This window comes from Brienomyrus brachyistius, chromosome 9 (assembly GCF_023856365.1).
Source record: "Brienomyrus brachyistius isolate T26 chromosome 9, BBRACH_0.4, whole genome shotgun sequence".
In the NCBI taxonomy this organism is placed as follows: domain Eukaryota; kingdom Metazoa; phylum Chordata; class Actinopteri; order Osteoglossiformes; family Mormyridae; genus Brienomyrus; species Brienomyrus brachyistius.
Window position 1 is genome coordinate 24,019,891 of NC_064541.1, and position 26,259 is coordinate 24,046,149.

The window sequence follows — 26,259 nt, forward strand, 5'->3', positions numbered from 1 at the left end:
GTGATAACCAATAGTTATTTTACCCTTTTCCATCCTCAATGGGGGGTTGGAGGACTTTGTATATACTGAAAACTGTCACTAAGTCCTAAAAAAAGTTCATTTCAGTTAAATTATCATATTAGCGTATATCCATTAATGTAGTTTCTGGAAGTGAGGTTTTTGGGGGCCTTAGGCAGTTGCCTACACTTGCCTTATAGTCTGTCCATGCGTATGGAGCCATACTGGATTACTGTAAAAGGAGCCCATAGGATACTAAGTTGAGAAAAGTGCGGTGTTAATAGTTTGGTTTGAGGACCTACTTATCCAGCAGTCTAGAACATAGGCAATAATCCAGCCATTAACAATTTTTGAGAAGGTCTAAAAGGGCTTATGACTTTATCTCTAATTAGAAATAGCATCACGGGTATACTCACTTCTGTTTCACTGAATGTCTACATGCAATTTCAGTACTTTCTTTAAAGATGCCTTTGTTTGTGGAGTTACATCATCATTATTTGAAGAAAAAAAGAAGAAAAAACAGCATTATACTCCTGAATTTTTTTTTTTATACATGATAATAATTAATACATGCAAATTATGTATCCCCAGAATGCCATTAAGAGAATTTTCAGCCTTAAGAAAAGTTCATGAAATATAATGCAGATAAACTACACCTCCCATAATCTCTAGCATGGTCATGTGAGAGGAGCAGGTGGCTTTTCAGTCATGTGATGTTTTTAGCAATGACTGTAAGCTGCTTCGCCTGATCTGAGTGCTAGCCCTGCTTTCTCCCCGGGGAAGGTAATGTGAGGAAATTGCCTTTTTATTTATTTCTTTGATAGGATGAATAGTTATTGTGTTCTCTTTGTCAAGGATGTGGAGTTTGGTAATTTGGGATTGGAGGAGGGAGGAGAGGGCTTTCTCCCTTTGTTGTGGCTCTTTGTGAATTCCAGCAGTAGTATCAACTATAGCAGAGAGAGCATGTATGTAAATATTCAGCTTCTGAGAGCCAGGTGGGACAGGCATTCTCAAGCAGGCTCTGATTCAGGGTATAGCCACAGAAAACCTGGCAATGTGGGTGCTTCTGGGTCTCCTTCAAGATAAACATGTGCTGTGCATCACTCTGAAACAGCAGGATTTACATCTCTCTCAGGGTCTGCCAATCAGCAGTTGCTGTCTGCATTTTCAACCAATTAGGAGCATGTATCCACATATACACCCCATTGGTAGGATATTGTTATTTACTTCTAGCCCTAAGTCTACTGGGTATTCATATATTAAGATGCTGCAATGGGAGCACAAATATAAATGCATACAATTCGTATACTCTTGTGTTGGCTGCAAAACCAGCTTGTCAGAACTAGCTGTTTCCCAGTCCATTTTACCGATTTTTCTCTATGATCATCTTGCTATCTTTCTTCTCTCACGTTGAGCTGTTTCCACGTCTCTTCCAACACTTCCACTCCGACGCGGCAGCAGAGAGCTCAGTGTAGGCGGTGGCTGAATGAATCATGCACACAGCCCACTTCAATGGTACAAGTAGTCAGCCTCCTCCTTTGTCTGCTGCCCATATTTGGATTGGCAGGAAGTCCATGTTAACCAGCCATATGTTGAGATGCAAGAATTGCGTGCATTAAACAGATGGCCTCTCATTTTCTAAAACTTGTTTTTCATTGTGTTTCAGGATTAAATCATATTTGCAGATTTATTATTCTCTCGAGTAACAAATATTTTGCAGTCCCACCATCCTATTATATTATCATGCACATCATTGTCCTAGTATTCTTTGTGTATTTTCAGAGGAAAACTGATTTACATCTATGGAAAACACTTGCGAAGTATCATACATAATGATAAGGGATTTACTTCAGATGGTCAAGTCTATCACAGTTGACATAAAAGAAACATTGTCTCTAAAAGTGTGTGTTAAAAGTGAATACATGTGCTTAATCCTGTATGTGGATAAGTCTAATTAGTTATCAGTGAAGTGCAGGTGCTTGTGCTGGGTACCAAATTGACTTGAAGGGTTTTTGAGTAACTTTTGCATACTGAGGTGGTCTGGCAAGAATGAAATGTAATACCATGCATGGCATGGATATTTACTGCTACCAGGTTTCATTCAGAATATAACATCTGTAGTTGTTTAATAAAATACATGTGAACATTCCATGGTGACATGGTGATTTTGATATATAGTACATTTAGCATTCAGTTCTTTATTTGAAATAAACATGTGAATTACAAAATTGGAAAAAATAATTAAATTAGAATAGATTGGATTAGATTATATTCAACTTTATTTTCATTACACAAAGTACAAGCACTCAGACCACAAAATACAGTTTTGCATCTTATCTGAAAGTATATGTATGTATGTATGTGTATGTATGTATGTATGTATGTATATGTATATGTGTATATATGTATATGTATGTATATGTGTATATATGTATATGTATGTATATGTGTATATATGTATATGTATGTATATGTGTGTATATATATATATATATATATATATATATATATATATATATATATATATACATACAAAAGGGGTGGCATGGTGGTGCAGTGGTTAGCACTGTTGCCTTATACCTCTGGGACCCGGGTTCGAGTCTCCGCCTGGGTCACGTGTGTGGAGTTTGCATGTTCTCCCCATGTCGTCGTGGGGTTTTCTCAGGGTACTCCGGTTTCCCCCCACTGTGCATGCGTGAGTGAATGGTGTGTGAGTGTGCCGTGCGATGGGCTGGCCCCCCATCCTGGGTTGTGCCCATTGCTTCCGGGATAGGCTCCGGACCCCCCGCGACCCAGTAGGGTAAGCGGTTTAGAAAATGGATGGATGGATATGTATATATATATATATATATATATATATATATATAGAGAGAGAGAGAGAGAGACGGAAAGACAGAAACACACACACACTTTGTGGGGACTCTCAATTTAATTTCTATGGGCATAACCCTAATTGCAACTATGACAAATATCATTTTCTTTCACTGCCCTCAAATTTTGCGCAGTATTGTATACATAAATATAATATATTTAAACAATTATGATGAGGGGGTGTGCAGTCCATAGTTATGGGTGAGATTAGTGGTAGTGCTGACAGTTCAGCAGGGAGACATCTTGGGGAAGAAGCTGTTACTCTGCTTGCTGGTGTGGGAGTGGAGGCTCCTGTACCTTCTCCAGACAGGAGCAGGGTAAACAGTCTATGGTGTGGGTGGGAGGAATCTCTAGTGATGCTGCATGCCCTTTTCTGGAGGTTGTTGATTGAGGGGAGCTGAACACTGATGATATGCTTGGCAGTCCCCCATACCCCCCCCCCCCCCCCCACTTTAGGGCTTTCTGGTTGGCGACAGAGCAGCTACTCTGCCACACCGTTGATACTGTTAGTCGCGATGCTCGAAATTATCCACCTCTTTCACAATGATGTGCATGGGGGTGTGTTTGAAGTCTTTTGCTCTCCTGAAGTCCACAATGAGCTCCTTAGCCTTCCTGGTGTTAAGAATCAAGTTGTAGTCAGTGCACCATGCATCCAGGTGTTGAATCTCTTCCCTGTTGGCCTTCTCATTGTTCCTGCTAATCAGGCCCTCTATTGTGATATCATACTGAAACTTAGATTTGCATATAGTGTCATAGTCATAGGTGAACAGGGAGTAGAGGAGAGGGCCCAGCACACAGCCCCGTGGGTCTCCAGTGCACAGTGACAAGGTGGAGGTGGTACATCTGCCTATCCTAACAGACTGGGGTCTGCTGATCATAAAGTCCAGAGTTGAGTTGCAGAGGGAGGTGCTGATGTCAAGGTCAGTGAGTTTGGAGACAGGTTTTGATGGGATGACAGTGTTGAATCCACTGAAATCCAGAAACAGCATTCAGACATAGGTGTCATTGTTGTCCAGGTGTGTCAGAGTGGAGTGTAATGTGATGGAGACAGTATCTTCTGTTGACCTTTTGCAGTGATAGGTAAACTGCTAGGGGTCTAGGGAAGGGGGAAGACAGGCTTTCAGTTGAGCAAGGACCAACCTCTCGAGGCACTTCATGATGACAGACAGTGAGTGCATGCAGCTCTATGACTTTGTTGGGTATGTTGTCATTTAGCCATGTTTCCATGAAAATGATGATGTTGTATTCCATAAACTTTTTTTTTTTTAAAACATTGTGTTTAGGTAATTTCCATAATCGAAATAAAATGGGAAACCAAAAGTCATAGTCCCCATACATTACTCGCCCACACTGTTGTTGTCTTTCATACTGCTAGGACATTTTCTTCTCAGGTTGGGTAGTCTTGATGGTGTTTTGGGGTGGGGAGGGGTGTCTGAATATGCACCTTTCCCCTTACACCCCCCTCGTATTTTTGTCCAATGCAGAATGTATTATGTTTTCATTAAAATATTTTTCATACATTTTTCTTCTGTGCATGTTCAAGGTGACCATTTTATATTTCTAGTTTCCATATACACTACCAGTGAAATGTATTTGAACCAACTGAGATTTTCTACATTTGCATGTAACTCACTTAACATTTACTAAAAACACACTCAATATTCTTTTGCTAACCAATAAATGTACACTATGTTCATCATTTGAGTACCTATATTAGCAAGAAAATGTTATACAGTATCTTAACCCTAATCCTACAGTATCCTAACCCTAACTCTTTCAAACAAACCATACTTGGAACTCCAATTAGCCTCAGCATGTTTTTGGACTGTGGAGGGAAACCAGAGTACCTGGAGGAAATCCCAGGACGACATGGGGAGAACATGCAAACTCCACACACATGTAACCCAGGCGGAGATTTGAACCCGGGTCCCAGAGGTGTGAGGCAACAGTGCTAACCTCTGCACCACCATGCAGCCCCCATACTCGTTCAGTCTTTTTATAATTACTTTACTGTCATGAACTTTAACATTTTACATGCAAACTGAGGCCTGTAGATTCTGAGATCTAGCTCTTTGGTTTTTTTCAGTTTTTCTGAGCATTTCACATCTGATCTTGGGGTGAATTTGCTGGGATGTCCCCATGGAAAGATTAGCACCTGTCTTGACTGTTTTCCACTTGTGAATAATCTTTCTCACTGTAGAATGAAAGACTTCAACTTGTTTGGAAATGGCCTTATAATCCTTCCCAGATTGATGGGCAGCAGTAATTGCTTCTCTAAGATCATTACTGCTTGTCTAAGATTATTGCATGTTTTTCAATCAAGTGCATTTGATTAGTATCACCTGGCTGCTACTTACCCTCTTAATTCCCATGGAAGCAGTACGAGCGTACGTAATTTTTCACACACTGAGTCTGCAATTTGGCTTAGTTTTTGTTAACTAAATAACGACAGAGTATCATGTGTTATTTCATGTGTTATTGTTCATTGGAGGTTGTATGTACCTAATTTTAAGACCTGCTAAGGACCACATGGTTTTTTTTTTTTTACTATGTCCTGACATATAAAACCTTTGAATTGAAAAAATGTGTACTTTCCTTTTCAAAGACTGTATACAGACATCTCCCAGTTTCATGAGAAAATACAGCCATTGTTGGTGTTTTCCTACCAGGTGAGTGTTGTTAGGACACCATGTGTGTTACGCAGACTCCCAGGATGCTCTGCACCACCATCAATTTAGGCTGTTCTTTCATCTTTGTTTTTCTGAATTCTACAATGATTTACTTTATATTTATATTCAGATTGTTGACAATGCACCACTCAGTCAGGTTTGTCACCGTCCTCCTGTAGGCTGCCTCATCATTATCAGAGATCAATCTCATGTTGCAGCAAGAGGTTAAAAACTGTATATTGGTGATGACACATAAGAACACAAGAAGAACATAAGAAATTGACAAATGAGAAGAGGCCATGCGGCCCATCAAGCTCATTTGGAGAGAACTCAACTAATAGCTCAGAGTTGTTAAAATCTTATCTAGCTCTGATTTAAAGGAACCCAGGATTTTAGCTTGCACTACACTAATAGGAAGACTATTTCAAACTCTAATTACACATTGTGTAAAGAAGTGCTTTCTCATATCCAGTTTAAAATGTTCTCCCACTATTTTCCGCCTATGGCCACGAGTTCTAGTATTTAAACTAATATTGAAATAGCCATTTGGCTGGACAGCATCCAGACCTGTTAGAATCTTATACAGTATACCTGGCTCATGTCCCTCCTTAGTCTCCTTAGACACCTTCAAGCTGAGAAGTGCATGTCTTCAGTGTCCATCCAGGCACTCCCTCTGGGCCAGCAGCTTTACTAGCATCGATTTTCTGAAGGGTGCATGGAGAACCAGTCAATGTTCAGGAATTAGGAAATCTTGTTTTGTTGGTGGCCTGCAGAATTTTGGTCCTATAGTCTGTCAGTGCCTTTCTTCCATTCCACATTCTGCGGGGGTTGTTGTTCGCAAAATGTTCCTCAATGTGCTGTTTATGTTTATATTTGGCCCCTCTGATGGCTCTCTTAAGGTTCCCTCATGCTTTAAAGGCTTGCGTGTTGCCTCACCCGATTGCCATGTCTTCTCTCAGCAGAGCCCACACAGAGTTGTTTATCTGTAGCAATTGATTGGGAAACATTTTCATTGTGTTTTATGTGAGAGCAAAAATGTAGGCATCTCTGGCAGGGCTTGCAAAATCGCCAGGCCAACACCATGGGACCATAAAATTTTCCTGTTGGGCTGCCAAAATGTAACATTGTGGGCTATCACAAATTATATATAAGTAAAATAAAATTCCCTCCTTTATTCATCTTTTCTGCTGTTTTGACTTGCTGTTTGGAAAAGAAAAACTCTGACCACCAAACAAACGAGTTGTTGAATGTGATGATGGTTTGTCTGCTAAGAGATGTACACCAAATTTATAGGAGGGCTGCACTTTATTGCACAATTGCCAAGTGTCACCATTTTGGTGCATTGTCGGTCATGGTAATAGCGTACTCCAAGCATGTTAATGCAAGCTAGTTAAGTACGGCTTTATTATCATACCAGATATATTCAGTATACAGCATTTGGTGACATTGATAACATTATATAAACATTAAGTAAATTAAAATGAAGTAATATAAAAAGAAAAGAGATATTATTGGACAGTGAAAGGAAAATGGTTGTGATCCGCCTGCTTCTATTTATGAGGATATCATTAATTGTCTGGTTTTTCAAATGTAGTGGGGAACATTGAAGCAAAAGAAAGTGACTAAAATGTCTGGAGGTTAGATTTCTTTATTTCTAGCTGGAAACAAAAACTACCAAGGAAAAAATATGAATGAAATATCTTGGTGTATTCACAGGAAAGTACAAGTATAAATCTCATGCTTATTATTCATTTATTATCACTTATTGTTTATCATTGTAGTATTTCCATCATGTAATGGTAACGTTAAGCAGAGCAATGTTGCTCTGTGCTGTAATGTTAACGTTACAGTGCTGTGCCTGTTGCAGTTGTTCACACATAAACGAATGTGATTTAATGGGAAATTGTCAATCGATTTATTTTATGCCTGAATGTTTGGCTTCAGGGACTGACTGAGGAGTTGTTTCATTTTGCTTTCCTCTCTTGATATCCGTGATGCTGACAGATGCTGTGTCATAAGTTCACTGCTGGTACCCAGTCAATGTTGCCTTTCTCAACACAGTGGTTTGTCTAACACGAAAGGATACAATTGGCTTTTAGGATATGTTTCTACATCGTATTTTTAAATGTTTTTTATTGCTTTATGAAATATGTATACATTTTAAAATGGTCTGTTTTTATTTCTGCTTTAAAAAATTTAAACATGAAAATTAAATTCAGGCTACCAAAATCTAAAGAATAGCTGCCGAAGGGATTTATAAATTTTGCGAGCCTTGCCAGGCTGCTGACATATATTCCTCCAGATCTGCTTCCTGTGCAAACAAGTCCAAGTGTGTGCTATCAAAACAGTTCTGCAGCATTGGAGTGGCTTCTTCAGATCATATCTGAACAGTTTTTATAGCTTTTCTCGTCCTGCAGATCTGTGCCTTGTAGGATGGAGTCAGGATCAGGGAGATGTGGTATGTGAGTCCTGATGTTATGCAGCTGGTTTTGCCTTGAATGCTCCTTGTATGCTTGTCTAGACCAGATCCAGAATGTTACGGAAAGTTCATGTTTTTATGGAAATTAGGCATGACTGTTTTGAGATCCATGTAGCTGAAGTTGCCTGCTATGATAACGGTGTGCTGTCAGCTGGTTATTAATAGCATTAATAGCAAATGTTCTGTGTTTTAACATTGAAATTCTAAAATTTTTTAATTCTGAAATTCAAAATCAATAGAGCAGTGTTATGAGTAAGGTTTATGAGTAATAAAAATTATGGGGTAGTTACAGTATGGGTGATTTTAATTTACCTGGGATATAGTGGGACAGAGTTTCTGGCTCTACTGCAAATGAACTTGAGATGGTGGAAATGGTACAGGATTGCTTTTTTTACTAAATTGGTTAAAATCTCTACCAGGGGACAAGACATTCTCTATCTAGCTTCCTCTAATAACCAGTGGTTATTTTCCGAAACCTTCTTAATGCTATGTCATTCTTTCTATGTTAGAAGATAGAATTTATGAATTAAGAAGACTTAGGGAAACTCAAAGGATAGGACTGGAAAATTTGACAGAATTTTATAGTAGTGATCATAACATGGTTACATTTGTGGTAAATTTCGGTGTCCGAAATAATAAAAAAAAAATACAGTGCTAGGAAGGCTAACTTTAATAGTATGAGACTATTGGATGGAGTTAAATAACAAAACTGTTGAAGAGACATGGGAATTTTTTAAAAGCACATTGCAAGCGCAAGAGGACTTCATACCTGTTTCCAGCAAAACTAAAACTAAATCTAGGAAACTGCGACCAAGGAGATTTAATATTGAAATTAAGAATAAAATCAGAAGGAAAAGGGCTCTGTTCCACAAATGGAAAATAATTAATGATGTCAGAATAAAGCAGGAACATCAAAGTCTACAAGTTGAGTTAAAAAATAACATTAGACTCCCTAAAAAGAATGTCGAAAGGAAGATGCATTGGAGGCTAAGGATGACACTGGATTTCTTCCAGTATTTTAACTCCAAAATAGCTCCAAAAGCTGCAATCACTAATCTACAGGATAGTAAGGGTCTTAATCGAAAATTTAATAGATATAGTTAATAAGTTTTATGATTGTTTTGGGTATTCACTGTAGTGGACACGAGTAACATACCGATTCTTATTACTAATCCAGCATCGTCTATGACTAATATATGTATAACTAAAGCTGATGTGCTACAAAGTCTACCTAAGCTCAAAATAAATAAATCACAGGGTCCTGATGGCATCTTACCTATAGTTTTAAAAGACAGACAGACAGACAGACAGACAGACAGACAGACAGACAGACAGACAGACAGACAGACAGACAGATAGATAGATAGATAGATAGATAGATAGATAGATAGATAGATAGATATGAAAACGATCTTGGTAAGTACAGTATGTTGATGCTTCCATGTCCCTCTCACGTCAGTGCGGGGAAGCATTTAAAAATCCCAAGAGGATATTGGGTTACATATCTAGGTGTGTGGAATTTAAGTCAAGGGAGGTGATGCTAAGATTTTACAATTCCTAGAACCCACCTAGATTGTTGTGTGCAGGTTTGGTCACCTTACCTTAAAGAGGACATTGCTGCCTTAGAAAGGGTTCAACATCGGGCTACAAGAATGATTCCTGGTCTTAGAGGAATATCTTATGAGGAGAGGTTAGCTGAGATGAATCTGTTCAGCCTCAAGCAAAGGGGACTGAGGGGGGGACATGAACCAGGTATATAAGATTCTAACAGGTCTGGATGCTGTTCAACTAAATTTGTTACTTATTCAAATACAAGAACTCCATGTCCATAGGTGGAAATTGGTGAGAGAACATTTTAAACCGGATTTGAGAAAGCACTTCTTTACACAGTGTGTAGTTAGAGTCTGGAATAGTCTTCCTGTTAATGAAGTGCAAGCTAAAACCTTGGGTTACTTTAATCAGAGCTAGATAAGATTTTAATAACTCTATTTTAACAGCTAATAATTGTGTTCTCCCCAAATGAGCATGATTGGCCGAATGTCCTCCTTTCATTTGTAAATTTCTTATGTTCATAGCTGTTATTCATGTAAATGCAGAAACCTGCTTCTTTATTGTTCTCTGAATTTCCCATCCTGACCGCTATGTACACAGAGCGTCTGGTGAACTCGATAGTAGGGTCAGGAACAAAGCTGCTCAGCCAAGTCTTTGTGATGATCATCACACAGCCGTTGAGATTATTTGAAGTAATCCAGAATCCAATTTTGTCCATTTTGTTGATGAGAGACCAGGGGCCTCATGTATAAACGGTGCATACGCATGAAAATATTGCATATGTCCGTTTCCACGCTCACGTCGAGATATATAAAAATGAAACTTGGCGTACCGCTACGCACATTCTCACGACAGCTCCACACATGGCGTACGCACGTTTCTGCTCAGTTATGTAAACAGACGGCTCCCAGTGGTTCTGCTGCTCCGTTAACTTTAGTGCTGATGCCACCACTTAAACCACGAAATATCACTTTTCTTTTCTCGATTTCTGTTAACATGACGTCCACTTTGCACTCGCTGAAATACTTCTTTTTACTATGTGGTTTATCCATTGTTGAAGAAAAACAGAACAAAGCAGGTATTTATACAGATTTACATATGCAAATATACATAATTGTGGGCGGGTTGGGGGCTGGCTGTGGGCTCGTTAACGTACGTAAAATTTCACGCTCATTGGGATTTATAAAGGGAATGTGCGTCGATCTGTGCTTACGCACAGTTTTATGCATCTGAATTTTTTCTTGATTACGCACATTCCATTTTTCCGTGCGCCATGTTTTATTGTGAATTCTACGCATGTCGTTATACATGAGGCCCCTGGAGTCCTTTATGAAACAAACCTAGGCAGGGCTGGTTTGTAAGAGTTGGCTTGCAGCCTAGCACAAATGCCAGCTCACTTCCCCTGCTTTTGCTTCCTTTGCTTATGCCGCCTGTGTTGCATCACCAGGGGTATAGCAGCTCTGGAGAACTCCGAAGTCCATAGGAGCTTCAGCAGAATAAACTGTCTGTATTGATCCTTAATGAAAAATCACTGGGATCACCCGTATGAGTGTGTCCCTACTTTTCCAACAGTTTAAGACAGACATAACGGACATAAAATGGCTAAAACAATTAGGAAGCTGCAAGCTGCATCTGGACGTGCCCCCATCTCAGTGCTTAGTACTTTAACTTACTTAGAAGCCAATTTTTGGAATAATTTGCATGACAGGTGGCACGGTGGCTCAGTGTTCAGCATTGTTGCCTCATACCTCCAGGACTGTAGCTTTGATTCCTGCCCCTGAGTCCAAATATGTGGAATTTGTATATTGTTCCTGTGTTTATGTGACTTCCTGCCAGATTCACCAGTTTCCTCCTACAGTCCAAAGACTTCCAATTCATGGAATTAATCAGAATGTTTACATACACAGCTAAGTCAAGCTACAGTTATAGCTTGGCTATGGAATTTAATTGGGTTACTGTCCTTGTCCTGGTATACAAGCAAGGCAGGGGAATCAATTTATTTATTTATCAATTTATTAAGTATGTGACATACAATATGGCTTCTATCAGCTTGTTAGTATTGGGCTTTTTCCGGTTGACCTATTACATCACAAACTTAAAAAATAATAAAATTAATAATAATGGGGACATGGACAACTGAAGTGACACAAGCTTTAATTGCGATCTCGTTGAAAGAACAGATACAATGATCAGGATAGCATTACAAGAAATAAAGTATTTTGTATAATATACTGACAGCACAGTATTGATTTTTTTTTAAATACTGTAATGTGATTTTGCTGTAACAAATATTAGGTTATTTGTGCAACAAAAAAAGGATTTCAACATAAATTTCTCACAAACCCATGTCAGAGTGATTTGAACATCAAGGATGAAAATGATTATGATGTCTCGTAGAACGCATACAGCGCTCATGTAAAAGCAGCAGAGGTAAAAATTTTATTTAACTTTACACATATACTTGATAATCCTGAAAATTAATAGTTATTGAAATTGCAAAACTTGCTGGGCTTTTCTTCGTATGACAGAGTAAAAATGTTTTAGCAAGACTTAAACTCCTTGCACTTTAATATCCATACCAAACTGAAGGAAAGAAAAGGCATGATCTTAATCTAGCTGACTAGTGATGTAAGAATAGGATGTTCATAACATGCAATGTTGGTATTAATATCGCACTGCGACGCATGATCAGAGCTCCTAGGCCAGTTTGAGTCCAACTAAATGTATACATGAAGGAATAAATTGACTCCCAATTACATAATTTGGATGTTTTAGGCTTACTTAGAGAAATTCAACTTATTAGAACTTCAGTTGGACTAACATGTTTTCAAGTACTTTAAAAGTCGGTTTTTAGTTGGACTAGCAAAATAATAAAATTCTCTTAGTGAGCATATCAACATACTGAATGACTCTAAATTTCTCATAATCTCTGCCATATGTTGGGCTGGTAATCCCAACCAGGGTTTCCTCTGACATGTGCCCTATGCATCCTGTGACATGCCCCAGGATAAATGTGAATTTGTACTTGGTAGATGGTTATAGAATGTGGATGAATGGATTAGCATTATCCAATAAAAAGGCAAGCATAAGTTTCAGTTATTGTATTGGAGTCCCCTCCAGGATGTCCTCTGCCTCATATCCTGTGCTGCCTGGGATAGGCTCCAGGCTCACCATGGCACTGTGTTGGATAAGTGGCTATGGGAAACAGATGGATGGCTGTATTAGGGGAATGTAATAACCTTGTATCATAAACCAAGAGTTCTGTTGTAGTTCTTTGAATTGCTAAATATGATATTAGGTGTGGTTTAGATGAAAAATTGTTGGTTTTTGACAAGGAGAGCTCCACCCCAGTTGAGTGAGGCTGTATAGATCGATTTTGTTCTGTTTTACACTTGCCAGTGATTTGTTATAGCATTTTCCCTATTTTCAGTTAGACTAAAAGCACTCAATTTACGGGGGTGATTGAGGCGTGATAAAACTGGTACATAGTAAAGTTTATGAGTAAATACTGATGAAGGGAGCTTTCCTGTGAGACAACTTTTAATAAACATGGAAAATTTATAACATATTTGTTGACATCTTGCATGTGATGTTAATTACGACACTATTGCAATTCCATACACGGACTGATATTCTTTCATTAAATTCTATATATGCATAGAAAAATATTATGCAAACTATATCTCAGTGGGACCATGCTACAATATTCATGGACCCTAGGTACCAAATGTAATCTTACCCTCATTTTAAATATTATTGTTTCCATCATTTCAGAAAGTATAAACATGCAAATTTGTCTTCAACCATGTTAAAATCTGTCACTCTTGGCCAATTATAATTTTGCTTGATGTTTACATAGTATATACTGTTTACAGAGTATGTCTATAATCAAGAGTACATCTGAATAACTTGACTAATCTTAACTAAACTGAAACTGAGATTTCACTTAAAATGCATGGAAATCACATGATGTCTCATGGTATACGTATGGCTTTAGTGATCACCATGATAGTGCCAAGGGAATCACAGAGACCTGCAGCTTATTGAATCATATCTTCAGTTTCTTTGTTCCATTTGTTGTGATTTAAAACAAGACACAATATTACCTTGTTTTACCATTCAATACTCTAAACCCTTACCTTGCCAAGAATTTTGTAATACATCACGAGCTGTATAATCAATTTTTTTGTTTTAGATTTAGAATGGGCTTTTATCAAGGGCATATGGGCATTTAAGATTTGCGTCAAAGCAGATATTTTTGCCTACCACAGACTGCTGCAGGAACCTGTAAAAACGAACTGCTTATTTACTGTGGAAGAATGAGTCAGTGTGAGGGGAGCTCATTATGAGCTCGCCTCATGTGGTGAGTCACTCCTAAACCGGTTAGGGGGCCATGAACTTAGTAGGATGCAAAGCAAGGAATAGGCTTATCTCCTTTGAAGGTTATTTTACAGCTGGGTGGGGCTGAGCAAACACAACCCAAGCGAAAATGAGGAGTTGGGTTCATATCACAGACGGCAAGAGACAGATAGAACTCAATAACTAACTTTCTCAACTCACGCCCTTACAGGCAAATGTAGAGTAAACCTACTTTGTTTTCTTATTTTTCTAAAATCAGAAGTTAATTACTATCACTCCACAGGTATCTGAAGTAGAGAAAAGTCATTTATAACATATACAGAACTTTTAAGTCCTGGATTATATACTTAGATAAGGTGTGGGAATATCACCATCTTTAAGAATATGTTAGTGCCACGGTCTTAAGAATGGTCAGGTTATTGAAATGGATTGCGATTTGTAAAAGCTATTATGCATTTTATCCTTTATTATTTTTTTCCATACCTTTATTATTTGTTAAAGACATATTTCTCTTTTTCTAGAAAGTTACCAAGTCTATGCAAGTCTGCTGCTTCTGCTGATGTTGCAAATTCATGTGTTCCATAAACTAACATAATATGCAATCAGTGAAGGTCAATCAATGGGTTCACAACAGTGTAAAGCATCCGATTGCAAAGAATCGCAGTACATCACTTTAGTGAAAATTTAGACAATTAAGTAGACGCAGTTCCTCTCTTCCTGCATGACTTCTCTTCTCTCCAGTTCATCCTAGTGGCATGGTCTTCAGTTTCTGTTGTGTCCTGAAGGACTTGGCCTTTACCATCTGCCCCTGATGAGCGGAAATAAGGCAGCCAGAGTGTAGGGCATGGCAATCAGAGGTCCAGGAGGCAATGGCTTCAGGGCAAAGCATATGCAGGCAGGAGAGCAGACCAGAAGGCCCCATCCTGGATGTCCAGTCTACCATCTGTTCTCCTCAGCCAGCGCCAGAACCCCTGAAAGCATGAATAGGGGGTGGGGGCGGGAGACAGAGTTGTTCCCCTAGCAACATTTAGCAACAGGGGGTTTACTGAGAGGTGCTACAGTATCACTGTCCCAACTCCAAATATCTTGGATGACACTATTACAGAACAACTTCGCATACTTCCCATTTTGTGTTACGCTTTCTGCCCTTTCTTGGCAGTGTAGGTATTTTGTGTGTACCTAGAGCACAGCATTAACTCAGCCATAAAATGCTCTTGCTGCAAGGATATTCGACCAGTTATTTTTAGTTTAACATAATTATTTAGCAAACACATAGGAGGGGGAGGGATTCTGGCAGTTTTCACAGTCTGCCTATGTAAGTATTGTGATTTATGCCTGCTCACCCCATATATTTCTTGATTTTCCCAGGCTGCCATTATTTTATTCTGGTTCTCTGGTTCTCAATCTTTTTCTTTTAATTTTTGTAGATGAAATCGCAAAATACACCTGTAGGTTTTGGGTTCACATGTGTGTGGAGTTTGTTTTTCCACAGAAGTTTGCTCCGGATGGCAGGGGCACCAGGCTGGGGTACTCTCTGGCTACAATACCTGTCCATCACAGGGGACATATACAATCATAGCACATAGGCCATGCAGAGACTCCAATTAGACTGCACATCTTCGGACTGCAGCAAGAAATCAGAGTGAATAAAGAAAACAACACACCCACACAGAAGAGGTGGGACGTGTACTCCCAGTGCTGGAGTGTGAGGCAAGCAGTGCTACCCACTGAGTCACCATGCCACCCTGATTCAAATTAACCTCATAAAAATAAAGACAGCTTTATTGCGCTATCTTCCCAGGATGCATACACTTCCTGCTTCTCAACAGTTTTGTTCTCAAACATCATCAAAACATTTTATACGAATACACCACAAACACTTAACAAAATCACATGACAAATTGGATAAGGTGAAATTCTGCATCAGAAACAAACATATTAGGGAATGCACGACTTCAGATTTTTTTTAAGTCGGCAGTTATGAAAGTTGAGTCAACGTTGACTAATCAATGATGATGTCATTAATAAAACCACAGGAGAAGGGAATGCTTTGCAACAAGCGACAATCTATATTAACAAAGCTCTATCCATATGCTGACAACAGACAGCTCATAGACATACCTATTACATAGAATATAACCAATAAGAAACAACAGGTTCCAACTCATCAGCAGCAATTTATGCACACAATAACACTTCCATGCTACAGCTTCCATTTAAGTGTGGAAGAAGAAAGATTGTTATGTTGCTATAACACTTGGGGAAAAAAACAATACTCATGCATGATCCAGCCTGTATCCCTGCTCCTCACTGTTGCAAGGCACATTTTATTTATATGAAGTGCAACATGTTTATAATTCATTACTAAATCTGACTAGCAGATTTATCTTTCATCCCCCCACGCCCAAACAAAAAAACAATGTAACATTATTAGCGCTGGCAAGTTTCATGGCTGGCACCAGCAATATTAGATAAAAGTATATCGGTTATCAATTGAATTTTGCAAAAATATGCATTAAATGTATTAGACATACAAAAATAGTCCTGCTCATTTTTTGCTCCATTGTCGACCTGTTCTCTGAGGTGTCCATGTTGTTTGTATAATAATCATGTGATCAGCAACTAGTCATTGTAAAGGTTAAAGTCTCATTGCCCAGCAGTAAAGTTGACCTATCAACAAGTCAAGAAGGTGGCCTGGTCTGGTGAGTCACTTTTTCTATTAGAGATGCACTGATAGAGACAGATCCACATGCAATACTTACTTAGTTTGTGGCAGTCTCTAAAAAAATAGCTCTTATTTTGTGTTAAATCTATTTCTACAATCAATCGCTCTTTCCCATTTCAGATGTTTTTTTGTGGGATTCAAGCTAAACGTTATCGCTGCCTCAGTTTTTTTACTGCTCAGTGGGTGTGAGCACAGTGACTTCTGCCTGCTGTGACATCATGCACATACCCTTCACAGTGCAAGGATATATTTTGCACTTTTGATGGCAAACTAGTAGTATGGAAATTTGCAATACTTGTAAAAACAAAGTTTTGAGAGGTGGGAGTAGTGTTTAGTGGAAAATTCCACTAAACAAAGCGCATGCAATTGTACAAGACAACGCGAGTAATATGAAAAAAGCAATGGATGATTTGGGAGTCGCTAGGTTGGACTATTTTGCATACTTGGTACAGCTTGTGATACACGAGGGGCTGCTATCGCAATGAAGTGTAAGTGAGGCTGCTGACAATGGGAGAAAAATTGTGGGGCATTTTAAGAATTTGCAATTTGTGTATCCTCGCCTGGAAGATATTACAATTGAACTGTAAAATGCCTCAAAAACGCTTAAAACAATATGTACAAATGACATGGAACAATATAATATGTACATTTCTATTAGCCTAATAAAGGATTTTTTGGCATACATTTTGCATTTGTATTTACTGTCGTATCTTCTATTTTAGAAGAAACATGCGTGAGGCCAACTGTGTTGTAACATCCATCTTACCTTAATTTTTTTAAAAACCTCTCACTCAACCCTGCAAGACACATTACATTTGGTACATTTGGAACTTCTTTAGCCAGACACATTCAAGATCAACACTCGAGATGGTCAACTCTCCTTATATATATAAGGAGAGTTGACCATATATATATTCAGGTACATCACATCTCCCTTTTTTTTATTTTAGAGAAAAAACAATTTGTTGTGAAGGTAAAACAAGGATGAACACTTTGTGAACCCTGTTCACTTTGTGAACACTTCCAGTCTGTTACTGTACTTAAATTCTTAAATCAAGTTGCTCTGGGCTTAAACCTCACCCTATAAAATGCAATAGCTCTTACTAGCAACTGCAACATTTCAACATGAACATTCAACAACATCCAATATTTTTTTTGTCATATCACCTTTCTTTTTTTTCCGTTCATAAGTCCAACCTAATTGGATTTTTTATGGCTCTTGCAGACCTGATTCTGGGAGTGGAAACCTCTGTAGGAGTAGCAGAAGAACCCACAGCAAGTGACGTAGTACCCTGCTGTAGAATTGGCTGCGACTTCTGTTGCTGGTGAGTAGCCTCATTTTGTAAAGGTGTCTCTAGTGGTATTAGATGTATGCAATTGCGTCTCACCACCCCTTGACGCCCATCCACAAGGTAAGACCTTGGAAAGGTATGGTGCCGGGTCACTGTCTGTGTTGTTTTTGTGTCAGTAATCCATACCTGTTCACCTGATTTCACAAATGTCTGAGCAGGTTGGCTCTGTGACGCTTGTTGTAATTGACAGAATCTGATATCTTCCTCGCCCTTTCCCGCTGAACCAACAAGCTGCGATCGGGCAGTGCTGGGTCAAGCTCAGAGGGAAGAGTAGGCACTGTGGTGCAAAGACGTCGACCCATCAAAAGCTGAGCTGGGCTGTACCCATTCTGAAGAGGTGTGGCCCAATACGCAAGCAAAGCCTTTTTTAGCAGATTTATCAGTCTGCACAGCACGCTTAGATTCCCCATTACTCTGTGGGAACTTGGGACTGGTTGTAATGTGTTTGAATCCATACATAGCAGCAAAGGAAGTGAAAGCTTGCCCCGAAAACTGAGGTCCATTATTCGACATTAAGACCTCAGGGATGCCATGGCGAGTGAAAATTGATTTTAGGTGCGTGATGACATCACTGTATCTTGTGTGAGATACGAGTGCAATTTCTACATACCTTGAAAGGTAGTCAACAGCATGTAAGTATGTTTTTCCTTCCAATTTAAAGAGATCCGCCCCTACCTTTTGCCATGGGCATGCTGGGAAGTCAAAGGGAATTAGTGACTCGCTGTGATTGTGATGCTCTTGCAGATATGTTCTGCATTTAAATGCCATTTCTCTCACTTGTTAGCTGAGACCAGGCCACCACACAGACTGGCAGGCACGTTCTTTACATTTCATAATGCCTTGATGGCCCTCATGAAGTTTGGCTAGCACATCATTCCGCAATATTGATGGAATAACTAGGTGACTGTCTTTTAGCAACAGTCCATCCATCACAGTAAGTGTGGCTCGTTCTGGCCAAAAGTGTTTTAGCAATGGTTCCAGCTTTTCATGCTCTGTCCATCCCTCTGAATACAATTTCATGACATGGGAGGAAACACTGCCGTTAAGTGTTTCTATGATTGACGGACCGACAGGTAGATTATTGATAACACAGTCTACATATATGTCGGTGCTCCCCATTAGGTCTGAGTAATTTTGTGTCATGTGTGCTTTGTACGGGTGCATGTGACAATGTGTCAGCCATCCAGAGTAACTTTCCAGGAACATGCACAATTGAATAGGAGAAGCGCATGAGCCTCATTCTGAAACACGGTATTCCTGGTGGTAACAAGTCAAGCGCTTGTGTACCAAGTAGGGAAAGAAGCAGTTTATGATCAATCTCCAAACAGAAATGTTTTCCTAACAAAAAGTCCCAAAAGCGTTCACTCGCCCATGTTAGGCTCAAAGCCTCCTTCTCTACTTAGGCGTAGCCTTGTTCAGTTGGAGACAGTGAGCGGGATGCATAAGCTACAGGTCACCATTCCTTCTCCCATTTCTGGAGGAGCACACCTCCCAATCCATACGAGGAAGCATCTGCCGATACTTTTGTCTCTCTGCTCAGATCGTACATAGCTAACACCACGGGAGAGGACAATACATCTTTCAGCACTCCAAATGCTTTCACCTGATCTACACCCCATATCCAACAATTCTTCTTTGAAAGAAGGTCACAAAGAGCTTTGTCCTTCTCAGCCAGCTGAGGAATGAATTTTCCCACCTAGTTTATCATGCCAAGGAAACTTCTTACCTCACTCACGTTTGCAGGCTCTTTCATTTCTGTAATGGCTTTTGTCTTCTCTGGATCCGGCTTGATGCCCAAGGCTGTAATGACGTGACAGAGGAAGACCACCTCGCTCTTAAAGAGCTTGCACTTGTCCACATTAAAGGTTACCCCTGCTTTTTCCAATTTTTGTAGCATGGCATGTAGACGGATATCATGCTGCTCCTGGTCCCTACCCCACATCAGCAGGTCGTCAATGTAACAGAACCACACCTTCAAATCCATCTATGACTTTAACCATCACACGCTGGAAGTGTTCAGGAACGGAATTAATTCTGAATGGAAGACGGTTAAAATAAAACCGCCCAAAGGGTGTTATGAAGGTGGTATACTTAGTTGATTCCTCTGCTAGAGGGATCTGCCAAAACCCCATGTTTGTGTCAAATTTTCTGAACACTCTAGCTCCAGCTAGCATTCCCAGACTCTGTTCGACTGATGGCAGAACTTATTTCTTATTTCTGCCTGCATACATGCTTGTTCAGGTCAGTGAAGTCCACACAGAGATGCAGTCTTTGAGGGTTTTTCTTTGGTATGACCACAATGCCGGCGCACCACTCTGTTGGCTCCCCCACCTGGCTGATGACACCCAGCTTTTCCATTCGTCGAAGCTCCTATTTGACTTTGCCCATTAGCGACAGCGGAATTCTCCTGGGTGCTTTTAAAGAGGATGGCACAGCATTTGGTTTCAGCTTTATGTGATACTCTTGTTGAATATCACCCAGACTAATGCATAGCTTGCGGTACTGTAGGTTACCTTTAAAGTGTCCATTGTAATGATGTCAACTCACATGAGTAGGCCAAGGGCTGTAATGGCTGGTAGTCCAAGTAAAGTTGTGCTCAGTTTTTTGACAACATAGGCTTTCTTCCAAGTCTGCTTGGATCTATACCCCAGTTACAGTCTCATAAAGCCTAATACCTCTAATGGGATATTCCCTGGACCCAATAAGGGTCTCTCTGGCTTCTGGAGGACAGGCTTTTGTGTCCCCTCAAATACGTCATTAATGTTCTTTTCAGATATAGCAGTTACATCTTCTCCTGTGTCGAGCTTAAATGTTAACATTTTCTGCTTTATCTCTACATCGGCAGTCCACGTGCTATTGACATACAATATTGTGCCTAGGAAGAAATTATCCTCATCTTTCTCTTCAATGCACTCTACGGCAGTCTTTCTTCGACAAGCGTGCTGGAAATTACCTTTTTTTCCACAGGAACAATACTTAGCAGCATTGGCAGAACATTCCTGTTTGGGGTGAGAGGGCCCTCCAGATCTGTAGTACTAAAGAATTGAGAGTTTTTATTTTGAGCATGCAGGCGTGCCCTTACTGTTTTTTTGCTTAGTAAATCTGGGCTTGTCAGTTTTCTGCCTGTTCATGACCAGTGTGTCTATGGAACTCACGTCCATCCAAATTACACAACTGGCTTCAGTTCTTTGTGGGTTATGTTGTCTTTTAATCTCTTCTGACTGTCTTACCATGTTGATAGCTTTCTCCAAATCCAAGTATTTCTCCACCTACATGCATTCAGAAAGTCTTGCATAAGCAAGCCCCACTACGATCCTGACTATTATCAGTTCATCATGCAGGAGCCCATAACTGCAGTGCTCTGCTAACACATGTAAAGCAGTGACAGGAGCATCAACGGTCTCATTAGCTTCTTTTTTGCACATATTGAATCGTGCACATTCGTAAACGACATTCTTTTAACTACAAAGAAGTTTTGGAAACCATCTTTCACTTTAGTATATGCTTTGTGATCCTCATCACTGAGATCCTCTCAGGACATTGCCAGTTTCATCCCCCCATACAATAAATTAAAGTATTAACCTGATTCTCCTTGGAGCTTGCAGACAAGTTGCTTGCTTGTCGGAATCTCTTGGATCTCCGAATCCATTTTGTCCACTCGTGTGGCTTGGAGAAATCAAAAGGCTCTGGTGGCTGGATGCTAAACGTAGCATTGGGTGTGCTAGCCGACACGCTAACCCCTGCCACCTGCTCATGGCAATGGTATTCCCTGATGGCAGTGGCCTTTTTCAGCAGGATAATGCACCCTGCCTCACTGCAAAAATTGTTCAGGAATGGTTTGAGGAACAGGAAAAAATAGGTTCAAGGTCTTGACTTGGCATCCAAATTCCCCAGATCTCAATCCATTTGAGCATCTCTGGGGTGTGCTGGGCAAACAAGTCTAATCCATTGAGGCCCCACCTAGCAATTTATGTGAGTTAAAGGACCTTTAGAGTTCTTATGGAGTCTAAGCCTCAATAGGTGAGAATTGTTTTGGCTGTATGAGGGAACCCAATATTAGGCAGGTGGTTTTGATGCTATGGCTATCTATCTATTTACTTGTCTATATATATATATATATATATATATATATATATATATATATATATATATATATATATATATATATATATATATATATATATATTTACTTGCTTGTTTGTTTGTTTATTATACACTCTCACATATTTCCAATCCTAGCCAGTAAGACCCACCACTACCTCTCTTGCTAGTCTGTATGGTCTCCTCACGTGTACAAGCTTTCATCACAGTCTGTGTAGCAGCCCTTCTGGCATCTCTGCACCTTTCAGTTGTCTCAGGAGACACTAATGCAAGCTAAGCCCTGAAGGAGATCTGCATGAAGTGGGCTCCCCATATGTTTCAGATTTTAACCAAACTGGTGTCAGTTATTTGTATCGCGTTTGTGTCGGTTTGTGCTATTGAATTTTTTTTTGTGTTGTTTTAGCTTCTGAGATATAAAGATATAAACCAGCACAAACACAACACAATCAATTGAGAACTTCATGCAGGTCTAAAGTAGTTCAATTCAATAAAATTTTTATTTGCACTTTTAACAACATTCTCACAAAGCACTTTACATATAACTGGTCCGAACCCCAGCAAGCAAGCCTGAGGCAACAGTGGCAAGAAAAAACTCCCTCTAGCAGGAAGAAACCTTGAGAGGAACCTAGAGTCAGAATGGGACCCCATCCTCCTCTGGGTGACTGGGGAGCATGAAACTGTATTTACATTGACGTAAATTTCAGTCCATATAGCTTTAAAAGTCCCAGTTGGTTTCAAGTAATTATCTCCAAGGAGTCCAGGTAAAGGTTCAAGCGGTGTAGTGTCTGCCCGGGATCAGCTTGGAAAAGAGAAGATGGAGAAGAGTTATTGCCCTACACCTAACCTAACCTCCTGCAGTACTAAAGTAACTATGGCAGCCTGGCTAAAAGAGATACCCAGAAGGAAGCACAGACATGAGGGTTTCCAGGGGTTTTGGCATCAATCCTCCTACCGTCCACAGCTTAAGTGATCGGCGAGAGTGACAGGATGACAACACCAATCCCCTCTTTTACCTTTAATGTCAAATGACCATGAACCTCTAGATTTCCCATTCACCTTAGAAAAGGGGATTTTAATATCCAAAAGACTGACTAAAGAGGTAAGTCTTAAGTCTTAACTTAAAAGCAGAGATTGTGTCTGAGTTTCGAACACTAATAGGAAATTTATTCCATAACTGTGATGCTTTATGAGCAAATGCTTTCCCCCCAAAAGCAACGTTCTTGATTCTGGGTACGAATAGAAGACCTGCATCTTGCGATCGAAGCGTATGATTCAGAATGTAGTGGCAAATGAAGTCACTCACATACAGTACTGCTGTGCAAGACCGTTTACAGCTTTACAGTATAAGTTAAATGTGTCTCTTACTACTCACCACTGATGTGCACTAGTTTGTCCTTAGGGTTACCACCATAACAGGCAGCTACTGCTGTGTGGCCATTGCTGTTTACAGCAACTGCAGTGAGCCGTTGATCGTGGTCAGTTTAGCCTGAATTTCCCCGACCTAAGGCGACATGCTTTTCTGTAAGTTGCAAGGTGATGTCAGTGTGTGCAGATGTTTCATTCAGGTGCATTCCGGGAATACAAAAAGACCCAGGCATGCAGGCTTCTCCCATATCCATGGGGTCTTTTTTTGTAGGTGTCACATGCTATTACTTATGTTGAAAATCAATTACATATAGGGCAGGGTTATCAAAAGCAAGTGTTCCTGCCGAACAGGTTGCTCAAGGTTTGGCCACAGTCTCCTTCCGCCCCAGAGGTATAACATTCCTCACTCCACAAGCACTCTATAGATGTAAACCCCACCACCACGCTAAAGTCACAGTCCTGGGAGGGAATAAATATTTTCAAATAAACTACTTTATTATTACTATGTTGTATTGGCGATATACTGAAAAAGTGCTGTTTGGTGGTCAAAACTACAGTTCTGGCAGTAGTGACGGATACAAGATGTCTAAAAGGCTTTACTTTTATTTACATTTCAAACAAAATGCAATTAACTAAATACCATTCCCTTGCGTGGTACACATATTCATACATTATGGGCAATTTAGAGAGACTAATTAGCCTAAGAATATGTCTTTGGACTGTGGGACGACACCACAATACCCAGGGGAAAGCTGCAAAACACTGGGGATAGCATGCAATCTTCACAAACTGCACACACATGAACAAAAGGTGGGCTTCAAACCCACAACCCTGGAGATATGAGGCAACAATGAACCACTGAGCCACCAGGCTGCTTGTACAGTTATATAATGCATGGGATTTTGAGTTAGTAATTCAGCTGAACAGATGAAATTCTTTGGAGGGAAACCAAAATATTTGGAATAAAACCACACAATAATGTGTAATATAGCGTATCAAAACCAAAATATTATTCCTTAAAATAACATAATCCAAGTGATTGACCTTGCATTTTAGACAAGGTCAAATGAAGAGGATGGACAACGTTAGTCCTTTTTCAGAGTCTCCCAGCTGGGAAGGCCTCCACTTTGGATATAGGCCTGGACGTTGGTGTGTTTGTTTTATATGATACCCCCTTATAACAGTGCCCATTGCAGACAGATGGTTGCTCCAGATTATCTTTTTTTTTCTTTTTGTCAGAAGCCTCTGTGTTTCTCACGACTGTGCATAGCTAATACCTTTGTTGTGCTGTTCAAAATGTTATGGTTTCCCTTTACTAGCGCATGTGAGAAACATGGGATAGTTACTGTTTGATCGGTAGATCCTCATCTGATAAAGTGTCTTGTCATGATAGAGACTCTGATGTAAGCCTGGGTGGGTGCTCTTTGATCATGTAATTATTCTTGGGTTTTGGTTTTGCCAAGGGGAAAATAAAAAAGTCAGATTCGTGTACAAAGGCAGACTATGTAGGTACAATGGATCGTTCAAGTGCAGTTGGCAGGTACACACAATTTCATTAGGAGAGACAAAAGAGTATTGAACAAAGGAATATTCCACTATTTTTTGTAAAGATCTAACTTTAGAATCATTCCTGGGATACTGATGCTTGTTATATTATTTTATTTTATTTCACTTTGATGGATTATTTCTCTACAAAAGTTAAATGAATACTTTAAGATATGTATCCTTTAAAGGATTGTTAAAGAATCATTTTTATAATTCAACCATAATTTTACCCCTCCCTGCAGCACTGACCCAAATCCATAGCTTCTGGTTTGTTTGTTTGTTTACCATTAAAAAGATAGAGGGAAATACAGAGAATTTTCATTTATTTTCATTACAACATCGTAGGACACATGATTAGAAAGAGGCACCAAAATAAATAAATTAATTGCTTTGTAGAAAAGTGTCTGCCAAATAACTAAATGTAACTAATATGACTCTTACTTGATCACATATAGTTTTTGTTTTCTGACAACGTGTGGCAGTGCTTTACTCTTTTGATAAATCCACAATTACATCACAGTAGTCTTTACAATTAACATATTAAAGTGACAAATCTTCCCAAAATTAAAGCAGTGCCACACAGTGATAGCAAAAAGGGGACAATTATAATGCTTGATCTTTCAGACAATACCTCAAAAACTATTTGATGTATGTTTTCCAAATGTTGTGGAGGCATTGTATGGCTGCTGGATTGGAAGTGATAAAATTTTGAGACAGATCAAAATTAAAGCAATGCCACTTAGTGGGATTAAAGGGAAGGTGAGAGCATCTGACCTTGTTAATGTGATAAGTAAAGACGTATTTGATAGATCTTTTTCTGCTTCAGAAAACATTATGTGTCTGAACATCTGTACCTGGTTTCATTTTCTGGCAATTTACTCCAAAAACAGAGGATAAGTGCTGTGTGGTAGCAAGGCCCATAGCCTGTAGTGTATTTGTAGGGTGGGGGATTCAAACTTTCACTACCTGGCTCATGTTTTTCGAGAGGTGGGGAGAGTATGTAAGGTAGATTTGCGATAATATTTACATTGTGTGTGTGTGTATGTGTGTGTGCACGTTCGCACATTTTAAGTGATAAACCCAAGAGTTAAAAATTGTGTATTATTTAAATACTGTTATTATTGACTGTAAATAATCCCCTGTATACACTGTAAATAAGAGTTAATTCTTATTAATTTTATGCAACATTCATCATGGCTACTTGAGTAATATGTTGGTATAGTATCTGTACTTTTACTTAAGAAT

The 26,259-nt window shown here is 39.5% G+C and overlaps 1 protein-coding gene across 5 annotated transcripts in view; it reads left to right on the forward strand.

Moving 5' to 3' along the window:
- Positions 1-701: 701 nt before the first annotated feature.
- Positions 702-26,259, forward strand: part of tsnare1 (T-SNARE Domain Containing 1) — a 199,573-nt gene continuing 174,015 nt past the window's right edge. For 4 of the 5 annotated variants that reach the window (XM_049024845.1, XM_049024841.1, XM_049024844.1 and 1 more), the window contains exons 1-2: positions 702-780; positions 17,877-17,976. The gene's annotated coding sequence lies outside the window, so the exon portion shown is untranslated. Of the gene's footprint in view, positions 786-17,876; positions 17,977-26,259 lie in introns of all 5 variants that reach the window. The other variant, XM_049024843.1, reaches the window with a different exon arrangement.